General features: G+C 35.0%; 1 protein-coding gene across 1 annotated transcript in view; it reads left to right on the top strand.

Annotated features, from left to right (window-relative positions):
* Positions 1-4,540: 4,540 nt before the first annotated feature.
* Positions 4,541-11,408, top strand: part of LOC113924712 (bifunctional heparan sulfate N-deacetylase/N-sulfotransferase 4) — a 397,622-nt gene continuing 390,754 nt past the window's right edge. Inside the window, exons 1-2 of the mRNA XM_027598851.1 lie at positions 4,541-4,595; positions 10,380-10,507. The gene's annotated coding sequence lies outside the window, so the exon portion shown is untranslated. The remainder of the gene's footprint in view (positions 4,596-10,379; positions 10,508-11,408) is intronic.

Raw genomic sequence — 11,408 nt, 5'->3', positions numbered from 1 at the left:
AACTCATTAAAAAAGGTTTAAAAAACTTTATCAATGTTAAAGATTTATATATCCATTACTTATAAAATGTATAATATTCACAAGTAATAAGTAACAGATTGAGCAGTTTCATCAAAGAAATCCAACAAAATAATGCAAGATTAGTTATAATAATAATAAACAATGAAGTATATGTCAAGGCAAAAGCATTAAAGAGAGCAAATGTCTATAGAAAAAAGATTTTGCTCTACTACATAACTTTAAATATATATAAATCAGAAATTCTTAGAAATACAAATATAAATTAAAGGAAATACAAGAGGCACTAACAAAACACCCACAGTCTTTCAAAATAAATGTAAAATACATATATACATACTGCCCTTGTAAAAATGTAGTTTACATACAAAATGAAGAGAACACATAATATTTGCTTTTGCCTAATCCCATTGCCATAAACAAAATGAGGATATAGGGGAGTTGTATAGTACATTTAATAAATCTAAATATGTAATATAGCTCTTATTTCTAAAAATTATTTCCTCAACAGATTCAAAGAATAGATCATGAAAAAAATCTCAATAAACTCCAATGAGTAGAAACACTTTTATTTTTTTACAAATGGGTAAAATTATTTAAACATTAAATTAGGAAGTTGAAAAAATATGAGAAACACAAAGAAAGAAAAGTGGAGGAGATAGACAAGTTAAAGAAAGATTTTATATATTATAAAAAAGTAAAGCAGAAAAATAAACCAATTCCAGGCATCCTTCTCTGGGGGATAAAATAAGAAATAAAATATATTAAAGTATTGCAAGTTTAATTAAATCACCACCCAATTAGGAAGGATTATGACTGATGATACCACAAATAAAATTTTCAAATGCAAATTTCAAATACTATATGTAACATTTGACAGTATATATATGAAAAAGTAAGTAAGTGGGAAATATCTGGGAAAGTGTAACTTACTGAAATCTCCGAAAAACAAAATAAAATTTCAACAACGAATATCTACAGGGAAACTGAAATGGTAAAAAAACTAACTTTAAAATTCTGGATGAAGATAGTTTCACAGCAAGTATTACAACTGTTTGTGATATTACAATGCAGGGCAAAATCTGACAAAAAAATGAAATTTTAATTTTATTTCACTTATGCATATAGGTACAAAAGTCTAATAAAAAAGGAAAATGCTGGGTGCCCTGGTGGCTCAGTGGGTTAAGTGGCTGCCTTTGGCTCAGGTCATGATCCTGGAATCTGGGGATGGAATCCCACAATGGGCTTCCTGCTCAGCGGGCAGTCTGCTTCTCCCTCTGCCCCTCACCCTGCTCTCATGCTCTCTCTCACTCAATCTCTCTCCCAAATAAATAAAATCTATTTTAAAAAAAGGAAAATGCTAACAAATCTGATATTTGTTATTCAAATGTTCTATGATTACTTAAATAGCATTACTATCATAAATAAATTCAGTAAAGTTGCAGGATTCAAAATCAATATACAAAAATCTGTAATACGTCTATACACTTATTAATGAACTATCAGAAAGAGAAATTAAGAAAAATCCCATTTACAATTGCATCAAAAATAACAAAACACTTAGGAATCAATTTAACCAATAAAGTGAAAGACCTGCAAACTGAAAACTGTAAGACACTGATGAAAGAAACTGAAGACACAAATAAATGGAGAGATATTCCATGCTCATGGATTGGAAGAATTAATATTGTTAAAATGTTCATGCAACCAAAGCTTTCTTCAGAACTCAGTGCTGTCCCTATCAAAATTCCAGTGGCATTTTTCACAGAAATAGAATAAACAATGCTACAATTTGTATGGAATCCCAAAGATCCTGGGTTAGCCAAAGCCATCTTAAGAAAAAAGACCAAAGACCAAAGCTGGAGGCATCACACTCTCTGATTTCAAACTATATTACAAAACTATAATAATTAAAATATGGTATTGACATAAAAGCAGACACACAGAGCAGAACAGATCAGAAAATCCACACATATATGGTCAATTAATTTATAATAAAGGAGCCAAAAATATACACCGAGGAAAGGACAATCTCTTCAATAAATAGTGCTGATTAAACTGGACAGCCACATGTAAAAGAATGAAACCACATTACTATCTTACACCATAAACAGAGTTAACTCAAAATGGATTAAGACTTGCATGTAAACCTGAAACCATAAAACTCCTAGAAGAAAATACAAGCAGTAGGCTCCTTGATATTAGTCTTGGCTATGATTTTTTGGATCTGATTCCAAAAGAAAAGGCAATAAAAACAGAAATTAACAAGAGACTAAGCCAAAAAGCAAAGGAAACCATCAACAAAATGAAAATGCAACCTACTGAATGGGAGAAGATATTTGCAAACCATATATCTGACAAAGGGTTAATATTTTAAATATATTTTAAAAATCTCATACAACTTAATAGCAAAAAAAATTGATTTAAAAATGTGAAGATCTGAATAGACATTTTTCCAAAGAAAATATACAAATGACCAAGAGACACATCAAAAGATGTTCAAAGTCACTGATCATGAGGGAAACGCAAATAAAACCACAATGTGATTATTACCTCACACCTGTTAGAATGGCTACTATCAGAAGTAATGTGTTAGGATGTAGAGAAAGAAAATCCTGTGCACTGTTGGTGGGAATATAAAAAGGTACAGCTACAGTGGAAAAAAGAGTGTGAAGGTTTCTCAAAAAGTTAAAAATAGAACTACCAACAATTCCACTACCGCGTATTTATCCAAAAAAGCCCCAAACACTAAGTTGAAAAACATATGCACTCCCAAGTTCACTGAAGTGTTATTTACAATAGACAAGACATGGAAGCAATCAAAGGGTTTACCTATGGATGAATGGCTCAAGAAGATGCCCCCCCCCACCCCGCCAGACACTTAGGAATGCTACTGAGCCATAAAGAGCAAAATCTTGCTGTTTACAACAACATGTATGGACTTTTGAGGACACTATGCTACGTGAAATAAGTCAGAGAAACACAAATGTCATGTCCTCACTTATATGGAGAATTAAAAAACAACAAAACCAAGTTTATAGATACACAGAACAGATTGGTGGCTACCAGACGTTGAGGGTGGGGGCTCAAAATGGGTAAAGGACGCCAAAAGGTACAAAGTTCTAGTTATAAAATTAAAAAGTCATGGGGAGGGGCGCCTGGGTGGCTCAGTTGGTTAAGCGACTGCCTTCAGCTTGGATCATGGTACTGGAGTCCTGGCATTGAGTCCCGCATCGGGCTCCCTGCTCAGCGGGGAGTCTGCTTCTCCCTCTGACCCGCCCCCCCTCATATGCTCTCTCTCTCTCGCTCTCTCAAATAAATAATAAATTCTTAAAAAAAAAAAGTCATGGGGATGGGGTGCCTGGGTGGCTCAATTGGTTAAGTGTCTGCCTTTGGCTCAGGTCATGATCCCAGGGTCTTGGGATGGAGCCCCACGTCAGATTAAGGAACCTCCACAATGAGGAGCCTGCTTCTCCCTCTCTTCCCTGCTTGTGCTCTCTCTTGCTATCTCTGTCCCTATCTCTCTCTCTCAAATTAATAAGAATCTTTTTTAAAAATTAAATTAAAAAATAAAAAGTCACGGGGATATACTGTACAGCACAGTGACTACAGTAAATAATACTGTATTGCATATTTGAAAGTTGCTGAGATATTAAAAGTCCTCATAAGAAAAAGCAATTTTTGTAACTATATAATTATGATAAATGTAAATCAGATTTATTGTGGTGATCATTTCACAAATATACAAATATGTTGCAAGCTTAAAACTAATGTTATATGTCAATTATACTTCAATAATTAATAAATATCACTACTATCAGTTAAATTTTGATATACATTGCAAAATACTAGCTACCAGGTCTCCTAAGAGAGAAAGGACTAAATAACTCTGTCTTGCTTCTCTGTTCTTTGAGTGTCTTACTCTGCAGGACTCGCGTTCTGGCCTAAAGCCATGATGTAAAACATTTTTTTAACTAATCTCTATTCCCAACATGGGGCTCAAACTCAAGACCGCACGATCAAGTCACAAGACTGAATGACTCCTGTTAGCCCTTTACTGTCTTGTCCTATTTCATTTAACATTGAAACACTTGAAGTTTCACCAAGAAAATCTGGATTCTCTCACACCCCAATTTTACACCCAGAAGGACAAACTTCCAACGTTCGTAATGCAAAATAAACGGAGCTAGAGCAGAGAAAAGCTTACTGGAGATCCCTGAAAAGCAACCGAAGTCCCTTCACCTGTGTCTAGCAGCAGTACTGAGACTTCAGCAGCCTTCTTCCCACCTCATCCCTAAAACTTTCAAGTGAAAACTAATTTAGTAATGAGTTTGACCTCCTTCATCCGAAGGAAAACAACCCACGGGCTGGGGAACGCGGTGCCTCACACACCAACGTGTTCGCTTCCAACTCCGCCCAAGGGATTTTGGGTAAGAGCGCATTTATAGAGCGTCAGAAGCGGCGGCGCAGAACACATCGGCGCAATTGGCTGGAGGTCCTATTTTCTAAGGCCGCGTAAACTAAAGCCCAGCTGGAGGATTGGGATTGGTGTGTGTTAGGTAGTCACCTCCTTGACGGTGAGGCTTTTCCCTAAAGGCAGGCTGATTTAGGTTTGAATTTGTGACATGGGCCACTGGCACCGCCTGCATTTTTTTCTGTCCGACATACAGAGTACCTTTATCAGTTGTAGAGAAGTGACCTGGGAATGAGGAGTTCAAATACAGACTTTCACACCATCTCCTGTTTTCAGCTCCCCATCCTATCCCTGCTTCTTGACTAACTAGTTTTCAGGAGCTGTGGAAACGGTTATTTTTCATGTCAGCCATGCCCCCTGCAGGCATTATGTTGTAAATCGGCTAAGCGAGGAGCCTTGCTTCTCCCCTGCAGCGATTTGCTTTCTTGTTCTCTTTGACATTATGGGTTTTTATACATTTAGAATTCCTACTTTAATGAGTTTTCATAAGGAGATAAATGTATGTGATCTGTCAGTCCTCTATGTCTAACCAAAAGCTTCAGAGTCAAGTTAGTGAGTCAGAAAGTTATAATTCTTAAAAATATTGGTTTTGCAATATTTTTGCAGTATTTTTGCAATACAATTGATATAAATGTATCAAAATTATTTTTATACATTTTTATCTCATATAATCATGGATTTATTTAACATGAACTTATGAACGACCCTAGGTAAGACAAGAAAATTTTATCTTGCCTGAGCCTCTAGAATTTAATCCATCTTTTATTAAAATTTAGCACCGAAATTTGGAAAATAACTATATCATAAGATTTGAAATGACTCATAATATTTTTTATTTTACCTTATTGCTCTTATAAGCTATTCTTATTATTTAATGCTTCCTTCTTTAAGTGAAATGAAGAAAAAAATTGCAATTGATTAATGCTATTTAGCTGATTTCATTTAATTGAAAATTTAAACTTATGCATTATAACTAGCAATTTAATTTAAAAATGAATTTTGGCTACATATTTATGATAGGGAAATATTTTCTGAGTATGTATTTTTCAAAATTACTCTTGTCTTTTTTTTTTTTTTCGAAGTGACTGAAGCCATATTTTTTTCTGAGAGCAAATAAGCTTAGACCTCAAAGGATTTTCTTCAGAAGTTAAAAGATCCACTTAGGAAGTGAAAACCCACAAAGCCCTAATGGAATTTAAACATAGCGAAACCTATTATTCCCCCATACTATCATTAACTGGTATGAGGCTTTTCTGATGAAGTTTAAAAGACTTCTTCAATAAATTCCCACAAGCAAGCCAAAGTAAGGACAAAGTGGTCATCTGAATTTTGGAACTTTAGTTTCTTGTTTGATTTTATGTAATAGTTCTTTCTTACTGTTAGCCAGTTTATTGTTTTCTGTAATTTGACCCTCGAGATAAAAACAATACTGTTTGTTTTAATATTAAAAGTCAATAAGGAGGGACACAGGAAAGGCAGAGTATGAAACTTTTTAATGGACATTCCTGGAATTCACTGACAAATAATCTTTTCCCATTATTATGTGCAGGGGTGCCTTCCTAACCATAAAAAATAGGTTTCTGAAATTCTTTGGTGGGAATATTTTCAGTTGTGAGTCTTAAGACTTTTTAGGAATATTTTGCTAAAGTAGACCCAGATGCCTAAAATAAAATGACAAGGACAACATATATGTACAAAAAGATCAATGATGTGTTACATTTTCTTGGCATATTAAGAACCAGAATAATTTAATTTTTAATTACCCTTTTCTTTAAAAGATTTTATTTATTTATCTGTCAGCGAGAGAGAGGGAGAGAGAGAGCACAGGCAGGGGGAGCGGCAGGCAAAGGGAGAAACAGGCTCCCCACTGAGCAAGTAGCTTGATGAGGGACTCCATCCCAGGACCCTGGGATCATGACCCAAGCCGAAGGCAGATACTTAACTGACTGAGCCACCCAGGCATCCCTAATTACCTTTCTTTACTCCCTATAAACTTTACAAGATAATTTCACCATAAAGAATTAATAAAATGCTAGTTTTCTTTTTTTCCCAAAGAATGTGAATATTGAAACCTTCTTTTAGTCATATTCTATTTTCTGAAATTATAGCTCAAAATCCTAGACTACAGCTATTCTGGTCACAGAACTGTAAAGCCTTTTTAAAATAGAAAAAAAAAACATGAAATAAAATTTCATTGAGGTATTAATAAAGAAAACTAAGTAGATAACATTCAAACACAGTTCCACTAGGAGAGAATAAATAGTTCAAGCTATACTATGCCATAACATTTTCTACTGTTTCTTACACGTAGAACCCCCTTTTTCCTGACTCTTCCCAAGACTCCGTTCCTAAGACTAGTTTGAATATTTAACTTTTCTTCTACCCGGCTTCTTTTAGTTCTTCTGGGGTTTAATTCTCCTACTCTACCTTCTTAGCTTCTTAAGTCTTTCAAGGTCTAGAGTATGCTGTGGTAATAACAATCCTAAATTTTCATTGGCTTAACCCATTTTTTTTCTCACACATCACTGAGGATGTGGAACATGTCCCAGAGCACCTGTCCTTATACTTACTGAGAATTCGAGGCTGCTGTTGAGTTTATGGCACCTCCACATCAACGTATTTTTCACAATCACTGAAGCAAGGAAGAATCAAACTGAAGAATCTATCACTGACTTCCAACAGAAGATGCCTCACTCCTTTTTCACATTATATTCGCCAAAACAAGTCACATGGTCACTATTTAATTCAAGGGAATAGGGAAGTGCAATCTTCTCCCATGCCCAGAAATACAGAAGGATATATTTGTGAGCAGTGATAACATCTACCAAGATTCTTTTTTTAACTGCTCATAAATAAGTTTTAAATTAATATAAATTAGAATCATAATCTTGAGGTTGGCTTAAGAGTACAACAAAATGTAGAGAGAGAGTTTTACATCAAGGAAGAATTATAGTAAGTATAACTTTATTCATACTCCTGCCCTCCTGCATTTATAAGTTCTTCAGTAGTTCAGTAGACCCATAGCACTTTCTATTGAAAGAATAACTCTTTAACCTCCATCAAGAAAAAATACTTTCCCCATGGAAACTAAAGAAAGTAAAATTGTATCAAATTATCTCCTTTGGTCTCATGATATCCATGTATTTTTCGCTAACGAATACATTACATCTTTCCTTGTCAAAAGGATTATTCCAGAAGTATTCCAGCATTTTTTTTCTTTCAGCTAATTTCTATTTTTTCTGAAATGTAATAGAGACTTGAAAAAGAACCCAGTGCTATTCCAGTTTAGGTCACAATGTCTTCACTTTGTTTGCTTTCTTCTTTTAAGATTTTATTTATTTATTTGAGAGAGAGAATGAGCAGGGAGGAGGGGTAGAGGGAGAAAAAGAGATAGAGAGAAGCAGACTCCTGCCTGAGCAGAGAGCCTGACTCGGGACTCGATTGCAGGACCCCGGGATCATGACCTGAGCCGAAGGCAAACGCTTAAGGACTGAGCCACCCGGGCTCCCCCACAATGTCTTCATTTTAATTATGCTTCATTTTTATCAAATTTAGAGGATTAAGAGTTCCCCGAACAAACTTTTAAGTAATTGATTGACTTACCCTCTTGCATCATCAAGGTTTCACTCTTTACTGGATCATTCATATCAGCCTATAAATATGCTCTGTATTCCAACATTATAAATAATGTCCTCTGGTCCTCGCTTCCCTAAAACTAGTATCTAAATTCTCTGCTTTTCTTCATAGCTAAACTTCAAAAGTTATTTATAATCACCACTTCCACACCTTTCATTCACTACTCTTTTAATGGTATTTGCTATTTTGTTTCTTTTCATTTTTATAAATGAAGAAAATACAAGGAAGAAAGTAATATTTTTTTATATTCCCCTTAACCCAAACCAACTGTTATTATTATTTTGTTGTTATTGGTATTACTGTCACATTGTGATTTAAGAATCTGTTCTTTCCATACCACTGTGTTATTCTTGCTCTATATCAAATCAGGTTTCAATATTTGCATGAATCTATTTCAATTTCTGGGTCTATAGCTAAGCTCTCTCCTCAGTCCCCTTTGTATAAGTGTTTATTTATACTTGTATTTGTTACTGTATCTTTATAGCTGCTTTTTAATATCTGGAAGGACCCGTCTTCACACATTGTTCTTTTTCTAGAATGCCCGCTACCGCTCTTGGTCTGTGGCTCTTCCATATAAATATTAAAACCATATATTAAATGTAAAATTGAGTGAAACAAACCACATTGAGAATTTTACTAGAATTACAGTATATCAGTTAAGTTTACATCGTAAGTATTGAGTCTCCCAATCCTTGAAATAGTTATGTTTCTACCATTTTTTTTCAGATTTTCTTTAATGACTTACAGTAAGTTTTTATAATTTGGTACCTATAAATTTTACACATTAAAAAAGATTTTTTCCTATGTTTTAGGCTCTTGTAAATGGTCACTTTTTATTTTATCTTATTAAGAAGTGTGTTAATTATTTGCTTTTATATTTCAGAAATGCATTGATTTTTTTTTAAGATTTTTATTTTTTATTTGAGAGAGAGAGAGTGAGTGCACAAGTGTGGGGACGGGGAATAGCAGAGGGAGAAGGAGAAGCAGTCTCCCCCCTTAGCAGGGAGCTGGATGTGGGCCTCTATCCAAAGACACTGAGATCATGCCCTGAGCCAAAGGCAGATGCTTAACTGACTGAGCCACCCATGCACCCCTAGAAATGAATTGATTTTTGTATTTTAAACCTTGTTAAACTCTCATTAATTCTATCAATTTATCAGTAGATTTTAGGGAAGTTTTCTGTGGAGAATTATATCTTACATAAGTAATAAAAACTCCTTTCCATTCCTTATATCTACTTTGTTTTTCCCTTGTCCGCACAGACAAGGACCTCATTATTATGTTTTATTAGGAGTAGTGATGGCAGGCATCCTTGTATTGTTCCTGATTTTAGAGAGAATGCTTCTTTCATTTTTTTCCTCAATCAAGTGTGATATGTGCTAATTATTTTTGTACGTGTGCTTTACTAAGTTAAAAAAAGAATTTCTATTTCTCTTTTGCTAGAAATTTAATAAAGAATAAATGTTGAATTTAATTGCACATTTTCCATTATTAAGATAATAATAAGATCCTTCCCTTTCATTTGTAATATGTTAAAATATATTAATCACTTGAAGAATTTTGAATTGTATTATTTTCATTGGACTTCATGCCAAGTAAAGACCAGCTTTTGATTATGAATACACAGGGGGCATTTTTCTCTCTACCCATTATCAAGGTCAAAATTTTTAAGTTTTTCAGTCGGTCTTTTTATGTGTGGTGGGATTTAATTTTCATTAAGCTGTGAAGATTCTGTTTTATGTGGAGTCTCCAATCCAATTCTGTACCATAGACAGGCTAAAAGCATGTCCTCCATGCCTTATGCATTACTTAAAGCAGAACCTCAAGGTTCCAGAGTTTGGCAGGACCTCTGGCTGAAAACTAGCTTTGGTGCTCTTGAAGTAAACTTCTAGGCCCAAGATGGAGCCACTCTTGCCCAGGGTGTCATGTCAGCAAAGCAAAACTTAGGTAATTTTAATGCCCTTGTAAACACTCAGCGTAACCACAAACACAGTATATTCAGTCAGCCAGTCCCCAAACTCCAAGCCAACTCCAAGAATTCGTACCCCAAACAAGGCTGCCTGTGTGAACCCAGCCAATCAGATATTTTCTCTTTGTCTCTTCCTTTTTCTTTATTCTTTATCCTATAAAAGCTTCCTGCACTCTGATCCATTTTGCAGTTCTCCAAACGGAGCCTGTCTGCTTCATTAAAGTGTTAAATAGAATTTGTTTATATCACCCAAGTTGTTTTCTTCAATAATTTTTTCAACAGTTTTTGGTGACATGGAATAGGATCCAAAGCTGACTGCCAACACCCTTGGGCCAAGGATGTGCACAGGAGAGGTGCCCACTGATCCCTTTGAATTCACTGTTCCTCCTGTTCTTATCTAAGAGTCTTGGGTAAGTCATCCACGGATTTGAGCTATATATAACTTGAATCATGTAGCATATTCCATTTTATGTTTGGTTCTTTCACTCAATATCATGAATTTGATATTTAACATTGGTGTTCTGTATAGCAGCAATTACTAAGATATATTTGTTTTTACAAATAGGACAAAACATATTTATTTATTCTTCTGTCAATAGTCTTTGGGCTGTTTCTGGTTACTAAGCTTCTATGCATAATGCTTCTATGAATACTCATATACGAGTTTTGTTGAATATGTGTATACTTACCTGCTGCGTATACATCAAGGAGTGAAATTGTGTGTCACAAAATAGGCATATATTCTGCCTCAGTACATACCACCAAACAATTTTCCTAGTTGTTTTTACTATTTTATACTGCCACCAGTAGTATATACAAAGTTCAATAACTTCAAGTTCTCACTGAAGCTGATATTGTCTCTTTTTGATTTAATATTCTGGAGGCTGGGTAATGATTGCAGTGGATTTTTTTTTTTTTTTAAGATTTTATTTATTTATTTGCTAGAGAGAGTGAGCAAGAGCGCAAGCAGGGAGAGCTGCAGGCAGAGGGAGAAACAGGCTCCTTGCTGAGCAGGGAGCTCGATGCGGGACTCGATCCCAGGACCCTGGGATCATGACCTGAGCCGAAGGCAGCCGCGTAACCGACTGAGCCACCCAGGCGTCCCTGCAATGGATTTTAATTTGCATTTTTCTGTGGTTAATAAGGTAGAGAACCTTTCATATGCTGACTGGCCATTTGGATATCCTCTTTTGTAATGCCATTCAAATTGTTTACTAAGTATTCTGTAGAGTTATCTATTTTGTCCATTTGTACAATTTATATATATGTATAGTCTATAAGCCTCTATCAAATGTACACATTGCAAATATA

The sequence above is a fragment of the Zalophus californianus genome, chromosome 2 (genome assembly GCF_009762305.2).
Source record: "Zalophus californianus isolate mZalCal1 chromosome 2, mZalCal1.pri.v2, whole genome shotgun sequence".
NCBI lineage: Eukaryota > Metazoa > Chordata > Mammalia > Carnivora > Otariidae > Zalophus > Zalophus californianus.
Note: the sequence above shows the minus strand (reverse complement) of the source record. Positions and strands in the feature narration are given on the sequence as shown.